Source organism: Tursiops truncatus, chromosome 18 (genome assembly GCF_011762595.2).
Source record: "Tursiops truncatus isolate mTurTru1 chromosome 18, mTurTru1.mat.Y, whole genome shotgun sequence".
Classification (NCBI taxonomy): Eukaryota; Metazoa; Chordata; class Mammalia; order Artiodactyla; family Delphinidae; genus Tursiops; species Tursiops truncatus.
The window spans coordinates 6,925,359-6,944,961 of NC_047051.1; the positions used below are offsets into that span (position 1 = coordinate 6,925,359).

General features: G+C 48.8%; 1 long non-coding RNA gene across 1 annotated transcript in view; it reads right to left on the reverse strand.

The window, feature by feature from the left end:
* LOC117308855 (uncharacterized) overlaps positions 1 to 17,578 on the reverse strand; it is a 28,118-nt gene extending 10,540 nt beyond the window's left edge. The window contains exons 1-3 of the long non-coding RNA XR_004523109.2: positions 9,070 to 17,578; positions 8,228 to 8,558; positions 5,468 to 5,666 (exon numbers count right to left, since the gene is read on the reverse strand). This is a non-coding gene — a long non-coding RNA (uncharacterized lncRNA). The remainder of the gene's footprint in view (positions 1 to 5,467; positions 5,667 to 8,227; positions 8,559 to 9,069) is intronic.
* Between the last annotated feature and the right edge of the window lie 2,025 nt (positions 17,579 to 19,603).

Sequence of the window (19,603 nt, forward strand, 5' to 3'; positions counted from 1 at the left end):
TAACATATAAAAGACATTTACAAATGGACAAAGCAAACAAGCTGATGTAAAAGCGGGCAGAGGATGTATCACTGCAGTTGATAGAATACAACAGCTAACTTCCTTCTAGCATTTCTGCAGGCTAGGCACTGCTCTGCAAGCTTTGCATGCATTAATTCATTTAATTTTTATAACAGTCCTGTGAGATAGGTCTTGTTTCTATATTTTATATATGGGAAAACTGAGGCACAGAGAGTTTAAGTAACTTGCTTGAGGTCACACAGCTAGTGAGTGGCAGAGCTACGATTTTAACCCAAGCGTCTTGGATCTAGAATACCTGTTAAATTGCCAATTCAGATGACCCAAAACATGAAATAATGTTCAAATCTGATTGACGTCAGGGAAGTCCAAATTAAAGTTACAGTAAACAATGAGTTACCCCTTGAAATCTACCAAACTGGAAAAAAAAAGTATAAAAAACATTAATACCCATGGGTCTCAGAGATGCTGGGAGAAAGAGTACTCTCTTACATTACTGGTAGAAATGTGAATTGTAGCTGCCTTTCAAGGAAGCTGTTTGAAAAACAATCTGGCAACATTTATTACAATTTTTGAAAATCCACATTCATTTTTGAGCCAACAGTCTCACTCGCTGGGAATCTAGCCCATAGAAGCCCATAAAAGAACCAACTTGAAGAATGTAGTTATAAGGTTATTTAATGCGTCACTGTTCGTACCAGGGAGGGAAACTTGGAAACAAACGAAGGCTCATCAGTGGAGAGGGGCTGGACTCATTGTAGAACCTCTCCCAGTACTTTGCTGGAATCAGCTCCCCACACAATGCACACACCTCTTCCCAGAGTCACTATAGCCCACCAGCATGTCACTCAGGTTGGAAATGAACCAGGGTGGGATATTTAGGGCACGATATCAGCAAACACTGCCCATCAGGGTTTTCCCTGAGACAGCTGTTGTTAAACATTTACCAGCACAAAAAACTGCTTCCACTGCATAAGGTGATATATAGCCGTTAAAAATCGGGCACAAAAACTGTTCCATTGTAGGTATTTTCATGAGGTTTTAACTGGGTGGAAGAGGAGAAGTACGCATACAATCCAGTTTTGATACAAATAATGAAAAAAACCTCACGGAAATATGTGTGTGTTAACAGTTTACGTGATGATATCAACTTGGAGGAAAGTATGAAAGATATGTAGGGAAGAGGCAATATCTTTAGGGGCAGTGGCGGAGGGGAAGATTTTTTTTTAAATGATTCCATACACAACTCACACACACATATGTTTGTAGGTGTGTGTTCATAAAGAAGTTAAGGAACAAATACCAAGTAAGTTCATATCCACAGAGCGGTAGGGGTGTCTACGATATACCATCAAATGAGAAAGCAAGTTGCAGAGCCATCCACTTGGTGAGATTCTACTTCAGTAAAAAGAAATAAACCCAAACCCCAATATAGGTATGTAGTTGCCTGTATGAACAGCATAAAAGCTTGTAAGTGCATAGACTCTGGATAGCCCGGGAGAGTAGGATTGGAAGTTAGTAACGGGGGGCTTTTCTTCATCTAACTTTTTTTTTTTTTTTTTTGCGGTACGCGGGCCTGTCACTGTTGTGGCCTCTCCCGTCGCGGAGCACAGGCTCCGGACGCGCAGGCTCAGCGGCCATGGCTCACGGGCCCAGCCGCTCCGCGGCATGTGGGATCCTCCCGGACCGGGGCACGAACCCACGTGCCCTGCATCGGCAGGCGGACTCTCAACCACTGCGCCACCAGGGAAGCCCTCTTCATCTATCTTTAAACTGTTTCACATGTTACAACCAACAGGTATTTGGTTGAAAAAAATCAAATCCAAAAAAGTTCCAGAAAAAAAAATCATCCTTTGTAATTGTCAGTGCTCTTTCACCCACTGTATCACCTTTGCACCTCCTAACTGTGTGAAAAGAACAAACACTGTTATCGCCATTTTACTGTTAAGGAAACAGAGCTCAGAGATGCAAACTACCTTGCCCAAGACCACACTACTGTTCATGGTGGAACCCGTCTCCCACCCAGGCCTCTGATCCACAGTACAGCGGTCTGAGCAGATACCCCCATGGATACAGGGGGAGAAAAGCAGTAGCAACACCAGAAAGGAATCAGTGGTGTCTTTCCAGGTCAGGACAATTATGCAGGCAAGAATGAAGTCTGCTATGAAATAAAACACCCCTGAATACGTAATTATCAACATTTACCATGTATGACTAAGAAGTCTGTCTACCCTTTCTGGAAGCAGTCGGCGTTGCTAGCGATCTGATTGCATCATCTGGAACCTTCCGTGCTCGTTTCACAGGGTTGCGTGAGGTCACGTGGCCCAAAGGATATTCAGAAACATCACCTACTGGGGGATCAGGGAGCTGCTGTCCGAGGCCCTGGCTGCTGGCTCCACAACAAGGGGACCAAGTTGGAAACCTGGCCAGTTCTTAACCTGCTAGAAGCCTCCTCGGGGCACGGATCTGTGTACTGTTCCTTTGCCATATCAGCGTCTTTAAAAACACACCTGTGCTTGTTTAAGAGATCTCCGAGTCCCTGAAAATTGATGCGTGTGCACCGTGACGTGGCCAAATGAATCACAGTGGGAGCCCTGGGCGGCACCAGGCCGGCTGGCACTGCCACACCCGTCTTATCTTCCTCAGTGGCAGGGAGCACATTCTTGTCTCTACGGGCAATGCTGGTCTTTTGAAAATGGAATGGGAATTATCCTCAGAGGTTCAGATATGCTGTTTCCACGTCTCCATCGCTCAGGGTGTGTTTGACCAAGACCAGTGAGTTTTGGTGGATCTGGTTGCAACGCGTTGAGGACCTACAGACAGGTTCAGCTCTGCTACCAGCTGTGGGATTTCAAGCAAGTCAGAACCTCTTCCTGGGTCAATGTCTTCATCTCTAATATAAGGGCTGTGAAATCCTTACAATCCTGTCTTGTGGCCCATTGTGAAAATCGAACTAGGAAATGTATGAGAAGATGCTTTGCAGATCAAAAAGCACTTCATTGCTTTGCCATGTCATAAGAAATGAGAGAGCTCCTCCACAGGGCCCCTATTCTCAGGTACATATTTTTAAAATGTGTATCTATATATCTATACAGATCTCCATCTATCTATCCATCATCCATCCATCTTCAATTTGAAATCACTCATGGTTAATCCAAGTTCCGTGGGAAATCATTCTGTAATGTTGAATGAAATTCCCTTAAGAGATTCTGTTGATGTAAGTGCAAGAACAAAAAAAAGCAATGTTTGCCATCAACAAATAGGAATTTTTAAAAGATGCTTTTTTCTTGGCTGTGGTGATTTCTGCTTGGCACTATACAAATGCCTTTATTTCAACAATGTTTTCTCCTTGTTGCTGAGACGGGAGCTTTGGGAACAGGCTTAGTACAATGTGTTGCTTGAGACTTTTAAAATGCAAATAAGTCTTTCAATTCAAAGTTCAGAATATTCTTCTAAATTTAAACGATATCTACTGTAAAATTTTGGAAAGCAATCTGGCAAAGACTGTTAAAATTAAAAATAATAATCTCTTTGGCTATGAATATGACAGAGCATGTCGTGACGCTAACATCCGTCGACTGTTTCCTACGCGCCAGGCACAAGGCTAAGTGTTTGGTGAGGATGGTCTCATTTAATCCTCACAACTCAGTGAGGAGGTGTGTTTTTATCCCCCATTTTGCCAACCAGGAAAGACTCCACTTTTCCCCAAACGTATGCATGGAAACGTCACTGCTGAAGTGGATATCGGTTGCATTTAGAACATCACCAAGCCCTGACAGATGGGCTAGGAGCACAGGAAGAGCCACCCTTTCTGTACGCCAGCCACTGTGCGAGACCCTTGTCACAAAGCATTTCCTTCCAGCTCCCGCCCCCCACAATTCCCAGAGAAGGAAACGAGGCTCAGAAGGGGCGCAAACTCCTATTTGCTGAGCTTGCTCTTGCCTGCGGGGCCTTATCCTAGGCACCTTCCAGCAGTTTTCCCAATTAAACACATAAGGAAAGGCAGAAAATACAGACAATACACAAACATGGGGGAAATGATCAACATCTCTGGTGGTTCAAAATTACAACTTTAAACATCAGCGAGGTATCAAGGATGCCTATCACGTTAGCCAAAGTTAAACGCCAATGGCAGTGACGTCATAGTGAAGCTAACATGTGTATATTGCTGGTGGTGCTTTTATGACGAAGCACTAAATGAAGAAGCAGATTACAAGGGCATGGGTGCTCTCTCTAAGGGGATCCACGTGCATGACGGGGACCTGGCAAAATGAAAACAGCTGTTGTGTTAGAGGGAATGAAAATTTTAATCTCTTAAATTGTCTCTACTATTTTCTAATATTGTTTTTACAAGAAATAAAACTGGGAAGGAAAGAGATTTTATCTTCCCATTGCACCATTTTACGGCCGAGGGTTGCCTTCCTGACTTAAATAAATCAGGGATATCACCCATAAATGACGGAAAAGCCAAGATTCAGTCATTCTGAACTTCTGTCTTCACCTGAATTATTGAAAGTGTACTTTAAAGTGGCAAATTTTATGATCATTATTCAACCCCTTCATTTTCTTGATGAGGAAATGGAGGCCCAGAGACTTGGATTCCCTGGTCAGGGTCATGTAGTTGCCTGTAAAGCTGAGGCTAGCGCCTGTTGTTTCATTTTATAAAAATCCTATAAGACGAAAATGCGTATATTATTTATAAGAAAGCACCTTGAGGTGTTTTACGACCAGCATTTCTGACACCTCACGTGTGGCGCTTTGCCCAGCACCAGCAAATTCTCCAATTCTCTGACACCAGCTGGGTGTCCAGCGATCCGATTCTGACGCTAGCTCCATGGAGTTGGTATAGACCCCACTGGTTAAGGGCTCAGTCCCACAAGACTGTCCCCACTTCAGGCACCCAGTCACAAGCCCCAGCTTGTCATCTGTACTTCTGACCCACTGGCCATAAATCTGGAGTGCCCCCTCGGCTTCGATAATGTGTTAGAACAGCCCACAGAACTCAGGGAAATGACTTCTTGATTATCACTGGTATATGGTAAAGGAGCTTATAAAGGATAAAAATGAACTGCCAGGTGAAGAGGTACATAGGATGAGGTCCCGCCGGGCGTGGAGCTTCTGTTCCCATGGAGTTTGGGGTGTGCACCCTCCCAACACACGGATGCATTCGCCAACCTGGAAGCTCTCAGAATCCCATCATTTCGGAGGTTTGTGCAGATTTCGTGAGGGAAATAATTGACCACTGGTGACTGAACTCACCTTCCAGGCTCTCTTCACCCCCTGGAGGCTGGGGGTGGGTCTGAAGCTCTCAGTTCTCTAATCCTGCCTCGCTCTTTCTGGCCACCAGTCCCCGACCTGAGGCTATGAAGGAGCCCCTTGTTATCTCATGCAAAAGACACTCATACAAAACCAAACATCTATATCTATATATATATATATTTTTTCTTACCGTATCACACCAAAAATTCCTCACTGAAGAAAATGGGTAAGACCTCAGAATCCAAACACTGGAGTGAGCATGATCCTAGGGTTCATTCTAGAACTTGTGGCTGGGTATGTTGGCCACCGGTCTTGAGGTCTGGGATCGCTCTAGGGCAGTGTTCTCACTGTGGGGTCCCCGGACCAGCTGCATCACATCATCTGGGGACCTGTTAGAGATGCACACGCTCAGGACCTGTCCACAATGTAGGGAATCATGAACTCAGAGGGGAACCCAGCAATCCGTCTTTCCTTGAGCTCTCCAGGAGCTTCCGATGCATGCGAAAGGCTGAGAACCAAGCTCAAAGACAGTGCTTCTCCAAACGCCATGGGCATCAGAATCCCCTGAGGGTCCAGTTAAAATGCAGGTTCTGATTCTGTAGGCCTGGGGGAATGGGTTCAGAGAAAAAGCCTTTCTAACAGGCTCAGGATATGTCAGTGCTGCTTCTTTGGGGACCACAGTCTGAGGAACAAGATTCCACTACAGCTGCACGCCCACAGGCAAAAGCTGTGAATGGGTTCCAGCTGCTCAGATACTGAACGTCCGCCCTCCGTGTCCTCGAGACTCAGCGTGGTGCAGGGCTAGCAGCTCGGGCATCCACTGAAGCTTGTTGGAAAGGAAGAATCTCAGCACCTCCCCAGACCCACTCAATAAATCTGCATTTAAATAAGATCCTCAGATGTGTTTGTAATATGCATGTTTGAGAAGTGCTTCTGGAAGCTGCTGGATGCCTAAGCTGCTGAGCCAGCCTCCTCCAGCCCAGGCAGACTCAGACGCTACCCCAACGTGACTTACAAACGTTAGCATCTTCCACTTTCGGAAAAGGCTGGGGGCTCAGGTGTAAAAGGTGAAAACCTAGGGTTTCACCAGACACAAGAGCCAAAGTGGGGATGCGGGGGTGAAAGAATGGGGAACAGGCATCATGCAGAACTATTTTTAAATGTGAAAGCTTTGAGAAATGTCCCCACCAAAAAAAAAAAATTGATCTTGATAGTTTTTCCCAAGCAGTACAACTCCATCCCAGGGGGGTGGGTAACCACCGGGGTTACCTTTACCCCCTCTGAACCTTCCCTCCCACCCGACCCTGCTCCTGACCCTTCCAGAAACAAAGGAAGCGAGAAAGAAACGCACGATGAAGAAGGGGTTCCATTTAGAAGCATTTTAGAGCAATTGTCTACAGTATTAGCTTCCTGTTGCTGCTGTAACAAATGACCGCACGCTTAGTGGCTTGAAACACAGATTTACTAACGTACAGTTCTGGAGGTCAGAAGTCAGGAACTAGTTTCACTGGACCGAGTCAAGGGGTAGGAAGGCTCGCATGCCTTCTGCAAGCTCCAGGAGAAAATATATTCCCTTGCCTTTTCCAGTGTCTAGAGGCCACCGGCATTCCTTGACCTGTGGTCGCTCCTCCATCTTCGAAGCCAGACCCAGAGCAGGTTTAAATCTTTCTCCTCTCTCCAACTTCTGCTTCTGTCACCACATCTGCTTCTCTGATTCCGACTCTGCTGTCTCCCTCTTTCCCTTGCAAGGGCCCTGTGATGACTCGGGCCGACCCAGATAATTCAGGATCACCTCCACCCCAAGGTCTTTAACCTGATCACATCTGCAAAGTCCCTTTTGCCATGTAAGGTGATATATTCGCAGGTGCCAGGGATTAGGAAATGAACATCTTTGGGGAACATTATTCTGCCCACCCCAGCTCCTTTTTAAAGTTCCTCTGAAGGGTCTAGGGTGAAGGATGCCACCTTGCCAGGGGCTCTGCTACGCTCCAGTGGGCCCTGTCTTGGAATTGGTGATGGTAATGGATGCGTCACTGCCTCATTCAGAGCTGGGAACAGTGCAGGAGTTCAGTGTCAGACTTCCCACTCTCAGCAGGACTCAGCTTCAGTTATTTATAGTGTCAATGGCTTGCCTTTTGCATTAAGTAACCGTTTGCATTAAATGAATTTTTAAAATAGGAGCCGCTCGGTGCCAAGCTGGAGAGTGTCTTCTGTTCGTGGGGCTCACAGTGAGAGCTGAAAGATGCTGAATGAGTACTTTTATGTATCAGGCCCAGCTGCCCACACGCCAACCACAGTTACATCTGAAATACACTTATCTCATGACGTCTCCGTGGAGGACCGGCTCGTCTTTCGTGCTCTAAATGACCAGATCCAGTGATGGGCGTGGTTTAGGAGCTGGTCCTCAAGGCCTTCTCCTGCTCAGAGGGCCGTGACCTTGAGCAGGAAGCCTGTGGATTCAGAGGCCCCTCAGCCCCTGGCCGTTGTGAACTGATGCTCACACGTTTCCTTCTGGGAACCAGAAGTAATGACAGAGGTGCTCACTGCAGCTGGGGCTAGGGGAACCCGTATTCCTTCAGCCACCCTGAGCACCCGGGGACATGACAAGAAAAGGCCCAGTGCCCACCCCGCGGGAGCTTCCTTAGAATGAGGAGGAAGGAGTAATCATGCAGAGTGGCAGGTGTCACACTAACATTAAGTAAGGGGCATCATGGGGACACAGGAGGAGCCCGCGTCCAGCCTGGGAGGCAAGAGCAGGGGCTTGAAGAATGGGGAGTTAATAGGCACAGAGAGAAGCGGGATGCCTGGAGAGCACTAGGTAGGTGTCACCTATTAGTACGTACGTTACTGTTGTTGTTGTTATTATTATTATCAACTTACTGTTGCACTCATGCTACACACAAAGGCTGCTGTGATCATAATAACACCTAACACTAAACCCAGCACTTACCACATGCTGTGCGCCAGGGGTGCTCCATCTCCTGACTTCTGTAATGCTCACAACCACCTTCTGAAGCAGCGGCCATCATTGTACTGGAAGGAAACTGAGGCACAGGGAGCTGAAAGCAGGGATGACACACCTGGAAGTGTTGCCCTTCCTCAGAGTCTGACTCCCAGAGCCCTGGCTCCGAGTTCTGGGTACCAGGTATCACGGCAGACAAGGCGAGGTGGAGTGAGTAGCAGCGTGGTACTGGCTAAAGGGTTCTAGGATCTTCCAATCGAGAGCTCTGTGTCTTGAAGAAGGTGAATAGGGTCCAGCCTCCATGTGCCGAGTGTGGAAGCTGTAAGAGGAGAAGGAGTAGGTGGGGACAGGTGGGGGGTAGGGGCAGGACAAGCAGGCCTTCCAGGGACAGGGCGAGGGTGTCCCCGAGTTTGCCACTCCCCGCTGCAGTTGGTGCGTGGCTCCTGGGCCCCCAGCAGAGACCACAGCCCACACATTGGCTCTCAAACCTTTGAACCTGGGAGGACACTGCCCTTCGTGAGGCCGCCCCCGTGTAGCACAGCAGGTGCCTCGGCCACAGGGGAGGAGCGGGGACTCCCTAGGCTCTGTGGCTGACAAGCCCACGACAGATGGCCCTGGAGTGGCCGATTCGAGGTGGTGGAACAGACCAGCGCCAGGGCCTGGGTCCAGGGAAACATCCGTGGGTGCTCACAGAACGAGTCCCAGAGACCCCACTCCTGCACGCTCTCCCTCTGCCCCCTCTGTCACAGCCCCTCTTTCAGCCCCGGCAGGAATGGGCTCTTCAGGGTCTAATACAACTTAGCAACAACTCGGTTCTTCCGACGACCCACCTGAGGCCTCCAGAACTCCGTCTCAGCCCTGAAGCTTCTTCACTGGGAGGTGATGGGCCATGCAAAGGCTCTTTGGGCGGGCTTCCCATCCACATATTCGGTTAACTCAACCTTGTCAGCAGGCGATCTGTGGAGACCCTCGCTCTGAAGACCTGGGTGCAGCCAGCCTGGAGGGGCATCGGGGAGAGCCTCAGGCCATTTCAAGGAATCTCCCATCATCACGTTCTTCTCTTTAAACGCCCTAAAAAAAAGTCTTGATATCGGAGGGAAAAATTGGGTGTCTTGGGCAAATTATTTCAAGTGCCCTGCCAAGCATTACTGGCTTTTATTGTATTCTCTTAGTTGTTTTTAGTTGTCCTGATTATACTTTAAGAATAGAGTTTTGTTTTGTTTTGTTTTTTTACTTTTGAGCTGTACCATGTGGCATGTGGGAAGTTAGCTCCCCGACCAGAGAGCGAACCCGCACTCCCTGCAGCGGAGGCGTGGAGTCTTAACCGCTGGACCACCAGGGAAGTCGCCAGGGAATTCTGAGTTAGTCAGATTCCTCTGTTCTTAACTGTCACCAGCGGCCACGGTGAAGAGCTGGCAGGTTCCAATCCTGGCGCCACCACTTGGTGACCACGTGGCCTGGGCCGTGTGCTCAATCTTTCTGTTAACTATGGATCAAAACGAGACCTGTCACCAGAGCCCGTCGTGAGGATAAAATGAGTAATTGCTCGTAAAACACTGAGAGCTGAGGCTGTGCCTAGTAGGTGCTATGTATGTGTTTCTAATATTGTTATTATTATTGTTTATCTAAATTTCCTCCTTCTTCCCTGGTCCCTGCTCACCTTCTGCTCTCCAGGAAACCAGTCTAAAGTGTTTGACATGTGACCTGCTTTCCTTGTGGACAGGCTTTTCAAAGTCAGAGTTAATTCCAGGCCACAAGTCACAGCTAACAGCCCATGATGCTGTGGTAACAGTTCCCACAGGGCCGTGTGAATTATGACCAGCTACAGTGATCGCCATACTCTGGCCTAACGATGCAATTTACCCATAAAGTAAATTCCTTATAGGCAGATAATTTTTACTGACATTGTATATGTCTGGATTCTTAGTGACAAGCAACAGAAATTGATCCTGGCTGAGAACGTCGCAGAATGACCAGCAGGTGGTGAGAGCTGGGGAGGTGCTCCTTTAGTGGCGCCCTCTTACGGGAACCTGGCCTGAAAAAGATTCTGTCATCTTCAGCATCAGTCTTCTAAGGCTGCCCTGGGCATCAATATCCAGAAAGTGGGAAGAGAAAGTGGAAGAAATGTGGGGGTCATGCAGGGGACGTCTCATTAGCCAGGCCTGGAAGTAGCTCCAAGCCATTGGCTAGAATTCAGTCACATGGTCTAACCACAAAGGAGGCTGGGAATATCTTCTGGCCACGTGCCTCGGAGAGAAAAGGAAACAGGTTTAGTGACTAGCTAGCAGTCTCTGCAACAGAAAGCAAGCATGTGGTCCTTTCAGTTACCGGCCCCTCCTCCAAGCTCCCACTACATAGGCTGCTCCAGACACCGAGACATCCCTGTGACAGGAGACCGTGATAAATTGCCCTGTTACTTCACTCATTAAAACACCTTTCTTCTCTTAGGCAAGGGCAAGTCCCATTTGCTACACAAGTCACATAGCTCTTCCTTTCGTTTTACAATCCGGCCCAAAGGGCAGACGCACAGCCGGGTTCTAACAGTGGCAGGAGCTGGGGGGCAGCGGTAGGGAAGCAACGTACCCGCTTCCCTACCTGCCTATCATGCTGTCGCAGTGCTGCCTCGAAGACCTTTCTTCTCAAGCCTACCAAGCACCTTGTCACGGCCTGCTCAAAAGTTGTTGATAAGAGGGCTGGGGGCAGGGCCGCGGGGATAGTGGGTGAGCGTTTCATGGGGACAGAGTTCCACTTGGGGAAGATAAGAAAGCTCTGGAGATGGATGGTGGGGAGGGTGGCACAGCAGTGTGAATGTGCTTAATGCCACGGAACTGTGCCCTTGAAAATGGTTAAAATGGTAAAATTGTGTATTTTACCACATTTTTTTTTAACGGAAAGAGCTATTGATAAAAAACAACAGCCTGGATGACCCTCAAAGGGCATTATGCCGAAAGAAAAAAGCCAAACACACAGGGCTAATCGCTGGATGGTTCCATAGATAAGAAGTTCTGGAAATGTCAAAACTACAGGGGAAAAAATCCAATCAGTCATTTGCAGGAGCCAGGGTTACAGGAAGGCTGCTCATTGCAGAGGGCCCTGGGGGAGCCTTTGGGGGTTCCATATGGTGATTGGGTACAACTGTCTACACCCGTCGAAACACACCATATGTACGCTTAAAATGGATTTTTATTTTATGTAAATTATACTTCAATAAGCTGATAGAAGAAACTGTTACCTCAAAATTGTGGGCTTCCTCCCCCCATTTCCCGGGGACTGGAGGGACTTCCCACACCCATAGTTTCCCAAATTGAGAGAGAAAACAACAGGGATTCCCAAGAAGTGGCAGAGCCACTGGCGAGGTGGGGCTGGGGAGATGGGTGAGGACAGGTAATGGGACGTCGCAGGGCCTGCCCGGCCCTGGCTCTGCTGCGGCCTTGCTGCCTCCCCCCACCCCGCCCCACCGGTGAGGTGCAGGCTGTCGGGGTCTCCCTGTGGGAAGCCGTTGGGTCTCCTCGGGGGCCGTACTCTGTGCTCAGCCCAGTGGCCCACTGCTTGTACCTGAGGGCACCTTGGGCAGGCTGCCTAAAACACCGCCCTTCCCATTCCACACTCTGCTGCTGGTGAGTCTGGAAAAGCAATGCAGGCTCAAGTGAACATTTCATTTCTCTTCGCTCTACATGCCTGCTGTTCTCTCAGCTCCGGCCCTTGTCCTGGGTAACGTGCTCCAGTGCGATACCTATCCGGAGGCGTCTGTGGGTGTGGGAAGCAGAGCACCAACGTGCAGTTAAAGGGTCTGCGCTGGGTTGGGCCCCCTGCAGCCCAGCACCTCCCTCGAGGTCCCAGCCCCCAGGCCCGGCTCACTGCTTACGAACGCTCCTCTCCTCTGCGGCCCCTTAGGGGTCCCCGTCCGACCAGAGGTCAGAAGGAACCTGGCTCACGAAAGTGAGTTCCTCAGTCACAAAGACAAATCACTGTTAAAGGCAGAGACCTGGTGGGGAGAAATGGCTCCCTTCTGATGGGCTCCATCCCCTGCTGGCTGCGGATTCTGTAAACTGGGTGACCGACTGCAGGGCTTGGTTATGTCCCCCAAAGATACGTCCAGGTCCTATAATCCCCACTACCTGTGAGTGTGCCTGTATTTGGAAACAGTGTCTTTGCCAATGTCAGGAAGCTAAGGCTCTCGAGATGAGATCATCTGGTGGCCTTATAAGAGGAAGGGGAGGGGGATTTGAGACTCAGAGGCACAGGGGAGAAGGCCCGGAGGCCATGAGAAGATAGAGGCAGAGCCTGGAGGGAAGCGTCCACAAGCCAAGGAATGAAGGGAGCCTCCGGAAATTAGGAGAGAGGTGAAGAGCAGATTCCCTCAGAGCCTCCAGAAGGAATGGCCCTGCCGACACTTTGATTTTGGACTTGTGGCCTCCACAGCCGTAAGAAAATTAATTTCTGTTGTTTTGTGTTCGTTTTTTAAGGCAGCCCTGGGAAACTAAGCCACCACCTCTCCTGGAGCTCAGGGTCTGCCTTGGGGAAGCCCCGATGGGGGTGCAGAGAGCAGGCCCTTATCCCAGCCCCCACAGACGACTAGCAGCTCTGGGCCGGCCTCCAGCTGTTCTCAATGACATTTTGTTTTGTTTTTTTCTCAGTGACATTTTGATGGCAGTCTGGAAGATGAATTTGATGGTCTTTGGGGCTCCTTCCAGTTCTCAGATATATGATGGCTTACCAATTTAACGAGCCAGCAGAGCAAACTAAAGTGGTGTTCAAACTTTTCTAAGCAGTGGAACCCTTCAGGTATCAAAGGGAATCGTATGCCAAACCTTAACCTACGAAGTGCAGCCATCTGCCTGGAGCACGATGGCAGGGCTGTCCTGGCAGACCCGGTGAGAGGCCTCAAGCCCCATCCCACCCGCCGCCAGCCTCTCCCTCCCCACAGTCGCCTCCAGATAGCCACTCCAGCCCCGAAGCACCTCCAAGGTCCTGGGAATTCCGGAACACAGCCCGAAGCCACAGGTGCTGGGGAATCTGCGTCCACCCTGGAATCAGACACTGGGGCCTCAATGCCAGCTCCACCAATGGCCACCAGGTGGCCTCAGACAAGTAGTTGCTTCTCTGAGCCTCAGTCTCCTCATCTGTAAAATGGGGATTCCTCATTCCCACTTCCTCTGATATTTGGGGGGTTAAGTGACAAACATAGGTGCCTGCAGCAGCCCACAACAGACATAACATGACTTCCTGTCTCTCTTTTCTCACTCCGCTGTTCCTGGCCCTCCCCTGTCCTACCTGGGCCTCGACCTGCAGCTTCATTCTGAGCTGCCCCACTCCACGCACACTCCTGATAAACTCACAGCCGTGCCTTCGCACAGGCAGGTCCTTCAGTGTAGCCTGCTTCTCCCCTTACTTTCCCTTCACACACACACACACACACACACACACACACACACGCCCTCCAGGCCCACCTGACAAACCTCTGTTCATCTTTCAAGACCACCCCAACTGGCTGGGCAGAGGTAGTCACCCCACATGTCCCCATGCAGGGCTGCCCTGCTGCTCTGTAATTTTTCACGACCCTCCTCTCACACTTTCTCCCCTTGTTGCTCCACTGAACTGTGCCCATTTCCAGAGCATGACTGCACGGCAGGCCCTGCGGGTTGACTGTGGGCACCCGTGCCCGTCCCTCCCTCACAGAGCCCCGGTTGTATGTGAATCTCACCTGGTCTGAGCCCCTCGTGGAAATTCCCTTCCCTGTGCCAGTTGTTGGTCCGGGGTGTCATGTGACCCAACCTGCCCAATGAGCTGTAAGGGGCGGTGAGCTTCCCCTCCCCGCCCACGCACCCCTCCCCACCGCCCGGGGAGAGAAGGATGCTGTCCTGTGAAGATGGGATGCTTGGTCCTGCAGCAGTCACAATGTCACCAGGGGGGACCAGAAGAATCTCAGAGATACCAACACATTGTGGAGCCCCTGACACAACTCTGGAACCAAGTACTTCCAAGCTTCTTCCGAAGCTGGGTAATAAATATCTGTATTGTCTGACTCTAAGTCAGGAATTGTTAAACACAGTGCGCACCTCACTGGGTTGGTCCGGTGATTAAGTGGATTAATTCATGCCGACCACTTGGCGCCTAAAGCAGTCCAGTCAGCCTTGACCTCCCACCATGTGTCCCCATGCCGCGCGCTGAGGCTGCCCACGGACCCTCCACGTCCATCTGAGGAAAGAGCACACGGGCTCTTATTGCCGACGGCCGGGAGGAAGCACCGAGCTTGGGGCCGCTTCCCGGCACGCGCCTGGGACCGAGCAGCCTAACGTCTCATCACTGGCAAAACCCACGTGCAGGTGCGTCAAGCACCCGGTGGGTGAGGGTCACCACGTTTGGCCTGGGTCAAAGGTTACTGACTTGAGTAGAAGGCAGTCTCACAAACGTTTGTCCCTTCTCACATGATCACTCTTCTGCTCTCGTGCTCTTGTTTTTAAACCCAACTCACCTTAAAACAGTTGCCATCAGAGCCCAGGGCCGCGTGGCCCCCACAGCATAGCCAAAAGCCCCGAGGCTCCAGCCCCTGAGGCACTTTCCAGGGGGAGACTCTGCCTCCCGGCCTAGGGGGCCTGGCGTTCCACAGGCTCCTGGACGAACGTCCACTTGTTCCCCAGAGCACCTAACCTTGCGTGGTGGACATAGAGCTAACCTTGGAAAGGTAAGGGGATCGTGGACAAATGCGCGTTAGGCAACAGGGCAGAGGACAGAACTGGTCTCAGAATCACGAGCCCCAGGTTTTGGTTCTGATTTTGTCACTTGCAAACTGGGGCACTTCGGAAGGTTCCCACCACATCACTGAAGCCCCTCCCTTACCTGTACAATAGGAGCCTGAGCTAGCTAGCCACTGGTAGCCTGTGAACTTGAAAACTGACTGCACCGCTTGCTAATTGTATAACTTTGGGCTAGTTCTATGTTTGACCTCCCAAAGTTCCAATTTTCCTTCCCTGTAACACAGTAGGGCGTGATATCCCGATTTTGTAAGCTTTACAAATAAGACGTGTAAAGTCCCCAACACACGGTGAGACACACGATAGGCACATAGATATTCTCATCATCGTCACTTCTGGCTTTAGGAGTCTTAACCTCGTGACAGAATTGTGAGCCAGGCCAACACCGTCACTTTTGAGACTCAAGGATCACAGGAGGCCTTGCCCCGTGGGGCTGGTGAGTAAATCAGGGATGAAGCCGGCACAGAGCCAGGGCAGCACGCCCCGGCCCCTGCAGTGTTGCCCAGACCAACTGCCTCCCGAGTACGGGAATTTAAAAAAGACGTCTAGGTCAGAGCCATAATTAGAAGTGGCCGAGGGTCTTCCATGAAAACAGCAGGCTTTCGCTGATCGATAGCTACCACTTATTTCAGAGAGGAAGGGAGAATTCCAAAAGGAGTCTGGGATTGGAAATGTGTCTGGAGTCCTCAGCCTGAGGGCTGAGTGGGCGCTGAATGGCAGCCCGGCCTCAGAACGGGAAGGCTCCTTCTTCCCTCCCCACCAACCAGCCCCACTGAGGAGCAGTCCCCACCAGTAAAGTCCCTCTATGCCCACTGACTCGCTGAATTGGCAACACCCGGGCTCTGGTCAGCCGGCCACCCTGGGACCAGCTTTCTGAAGATTTCCAACGTCTCAACAGTAAACCATCCTTCTGCTTTTCTGTTCTGGAAACCAAGCCCCTCTGACATGACATAGAACTTTTTTATCTTCTCACTCCTTCCTCCTACTTTGCAACCAAACAAATGTTCACATACTATCCTCAGACCCTAAATGAAGCCCCTGTGGGATTAAAAAAAAGTTGTCAGAAGCCCCAAAATCAGAGCCTTAGGAGCTCCTGATACTAAACTCATGGACACGCCAACCCAGCCACATGTGGGCATGCACCCTCTCAACGTGGCCTATGTACTATCCAAGCACCTCCACATATGCGTGAATATTTTTGTTTGTTTTTTGCATTCTGGTTCAATTCTGGTTTTTAGTTGGCCAATGGTTTCAGTTCACTTATCTCCATATCTGTGCTCCAAAAAAGGAACAAGAGAGTTGTTTCTAAGGGGGCTTTCGAATCCAAGCTATGGAAACTCTGCAAGCCTACTTTTAAACAGATTTTCATTAGGAGCAGCCTTGCGCGCGCACATACGCTCCTCTGGCCGGTTGCTTTTCAGCAGAACTGTGGCAGAGACGATGCTCATTTGCATTCCTCTGTCTCTTGTAGTGCCGCCCCCCATCCAGGTTGGTGTCATGTGACCAGTGCTAGCCAATGAAATGTGAGCAGAAGTCACTCCTTCCATTCCAGGCTGAGGTAGTTAAGAACTGGTATGACCCTCCAGTTCCTCTTTTCCAGCCCCAGTGGCCTCCATCTCCCTCATCTTCTGCAGATAGTGTAGCTACAAGAAGGAGAAGGGCTGCCTGACCCGCCCCGTGAATGAGATTCAAGCCTGACACTGAGGGACGTGGCTACTGTGTCAGCATCAGTAACTTGGACTAATGTAGGATTAGTTTTCCGACTGACTTCACCTTCATTCAGAGTAGATCGTTCCCTTCCAGTCCATTTCCTGTTCTCAGAAGTAGGTCATTGGTGTAATTCATTACCCCACGCTCATTTCTTGAGCTTTTATGGAGTCCTACCATGGGCCAGGCACTTGTGGGCCTGGGGCTGGGGAGCTGAGTAAATCCTTCCCCACATCTTCCCTAAAGGATTGTACAGTCTATTGAGGCAAGACAGACACGGCCAACGAGCAGTCCTGAACACATCTGTCTAGATGGTGTGAGCAAAATAATTATCTTCAGGGAATGGTCTCAAAGCTGTCATAGGTGCTGACAGGAGATACAGGAATCAAAGCGTATACTTTCTTTGATCAGACTTAATTGGACAGATGTTCCACTGAACGATATCCAGTTAGGCTATTGATTCTTTAATTCCTCATCTATTAAGCACATGGTGACCCAGACCCATCTCATGTGTGAGAAAGATACCCCCCCCAGGAAACAGGTAAAAATATGACAATCAAACAAACTCATGGCAAAGTGTTCCTTCTCTCAAATTATAAAAATTTAAAGCATGCCTGAGGGCTCAGTTTGTACCCACTAGGTTGTAAAAAAATAAAACTTTTATATGAAACGTCTATATTAGTTTGCTCAAGCTGCTGTAACAAAGTACCACAAACTGGACGGCTTCAACAATAGAAACTGATTATTCCACACTCTGGAGGCCAGAAGGCCAAGGTCGAGGTGTCAGCAGCGTTGGATCCTTCTACAGAGTGTCAGGGAGAATCTGTTCAGCCCGCTGTCCCAGCTTCTGGAGACTGGCTGAAGCCCTTGCTGCTCCTTGGATGTGCTACCTTGATACCTGCCTGCATCTTCACATGACGTTCTCCCTGTGTGTGTACCTATCTCTGTGTCCAAATTTCTCCTTTTTATAAGGACACCAGTCATATTGGATTAGGGGCCACCTTCTCCAATATGACCTCACCTTAAGTTGATCATCTACAACAACCCTATTTCCAAATAAGGTCACATTCACAGGTCCTGGGGACTTAGGACTTCAGCATTATTTTATTTTATTTTATTTTATTTTATTTGTATTCAACCCATAACAATACCCAGCACTGGCAAGGTTGGGGTAAACTGATCTGCTTATACTGTGATGTTTCTAGCAATAACAGTAGCTATAAAATGTTAGGAACCTCTAAATTAAACCAGTGCCTGGAACACAGAAGGCCCTCAAGATATATGTTAAATATATAAACGATGGATCTGGGGACCACATGCCATGTAGATAAGATTGCCAGTTTCGCCCTTTTCTCGCTGTGTGACCTCAGGCAAGTGGCTTCCCCTCTCTGGGCCGTCGCTTTCAACTATGAACTTGGGATGGTCATGCTTGCTGCTTTGTAGGGCTAATGTAAAGAGCTAACGAGGTCGTATCTGTCAAATGCTTAGCAGAGAGATATGCAAACAAGTGCTTAATAAACATTTGATATTATTGTTAAAAAATGTTAGGGAAGTAACGTGCATCAGTAACTATCAAGATGAATACCCTTTGGCCCACAGATCTCACGCTCAGGAATGTATCTTATACCTGCTGTGCGGGTCAAATCTGGGTGTTAGCTTTTCCAGGGCCATACAGAGATGAACAGAAAGAGTCAAAGCAATAGCTTACAAAAATTATCCTAGACCCAAGTCACTGTAATTATACTTAAATATACTTATATATTATAGTCACGAAGGTTCATTTGCTACTGCTGCTAGAACTTTGATGGGAAAGTCTGAAAATATCTGTCTTCAGGAAATAATCCAACTGAAGCTGAAGCTGCTAGATACAAAGATGACTGTTGGGCATAATTGCTGTTCCCAAACTGGAAGCAGAGAGACATTATTTATTCAGCTAACACTTACTGAGCACCTTCTATCTGCAGGGCTTTCTGCTAGGGGCTGGGGATGCAGTGGTAAAGAATCATTCTAGTCCCTATTTGCAAAGAGCCTACGGTCCCAACTGGTGAATGTTTTCATGAATTTTATTCTTAACATGTTGGCATAACATGCAGGCATTTAATGGTAATTAAGAAAGATGCAAATACCATTTGAAATTCACAAAGATTAACTTAGAATGGCATCTACGCTATACTAGAACTATTTGAAATATGCATGCTTGCTGACTTTGGTCTATTTGGTTCACTTCTGTAGGCTCCATAAGAACTTGCTGAACTGAAGACTGTCAGGTTATATGCAAAATCAAAAAATCATTTTTGGGCAATAGAATCATGAATATGTTTTCCAGAAATTTCCTTGATACAGTTCCTACAATAGTTTGTTGAAAAGTAAGTTAATAAATTAAAAAAGAGAGTCCTAGCTGCCTCTAGAACTCATATGTCAAGGGAATGGAAATCTTAAAGAAATTAAAGATAAAAGAACTTTGAGTCTGGGATGTCCCCAGGGCTGAGAGGCTGTGAACCTGGACCTTGGCCATTCTTCAATCCTCCCCAGGGCAGACAAGTACGGGGCTGTTGCGAAGGTCTGAGGGAGACGTGCTGAGGGTCTGAAGTAAGAAAGTGACAGGGGTGGCGAGGGGGATCCAACAGGAGAGGATTGCTCGTCTTCTGTGCGAGACTCTCCACTCCAACTTCCCGAACGCTGCACGGCTCTGTTCCCCTTCCTTTCTGTGCTTTTCTAGAAGGAGTGAGACTTGTTATCCCGCATTTGGATGACCTCTAGATACGTTTAGAAAAGCTTATTTGGACAACGTTCTGGTATGGTCAGCCAGTTGAGACAGGAAGACAAAATTTCTGCCTGTTTTGACAAAATACGTGCATGCAAATAAAACGCAGAATGAACTCTTAACATCCAGTGGGCCTTG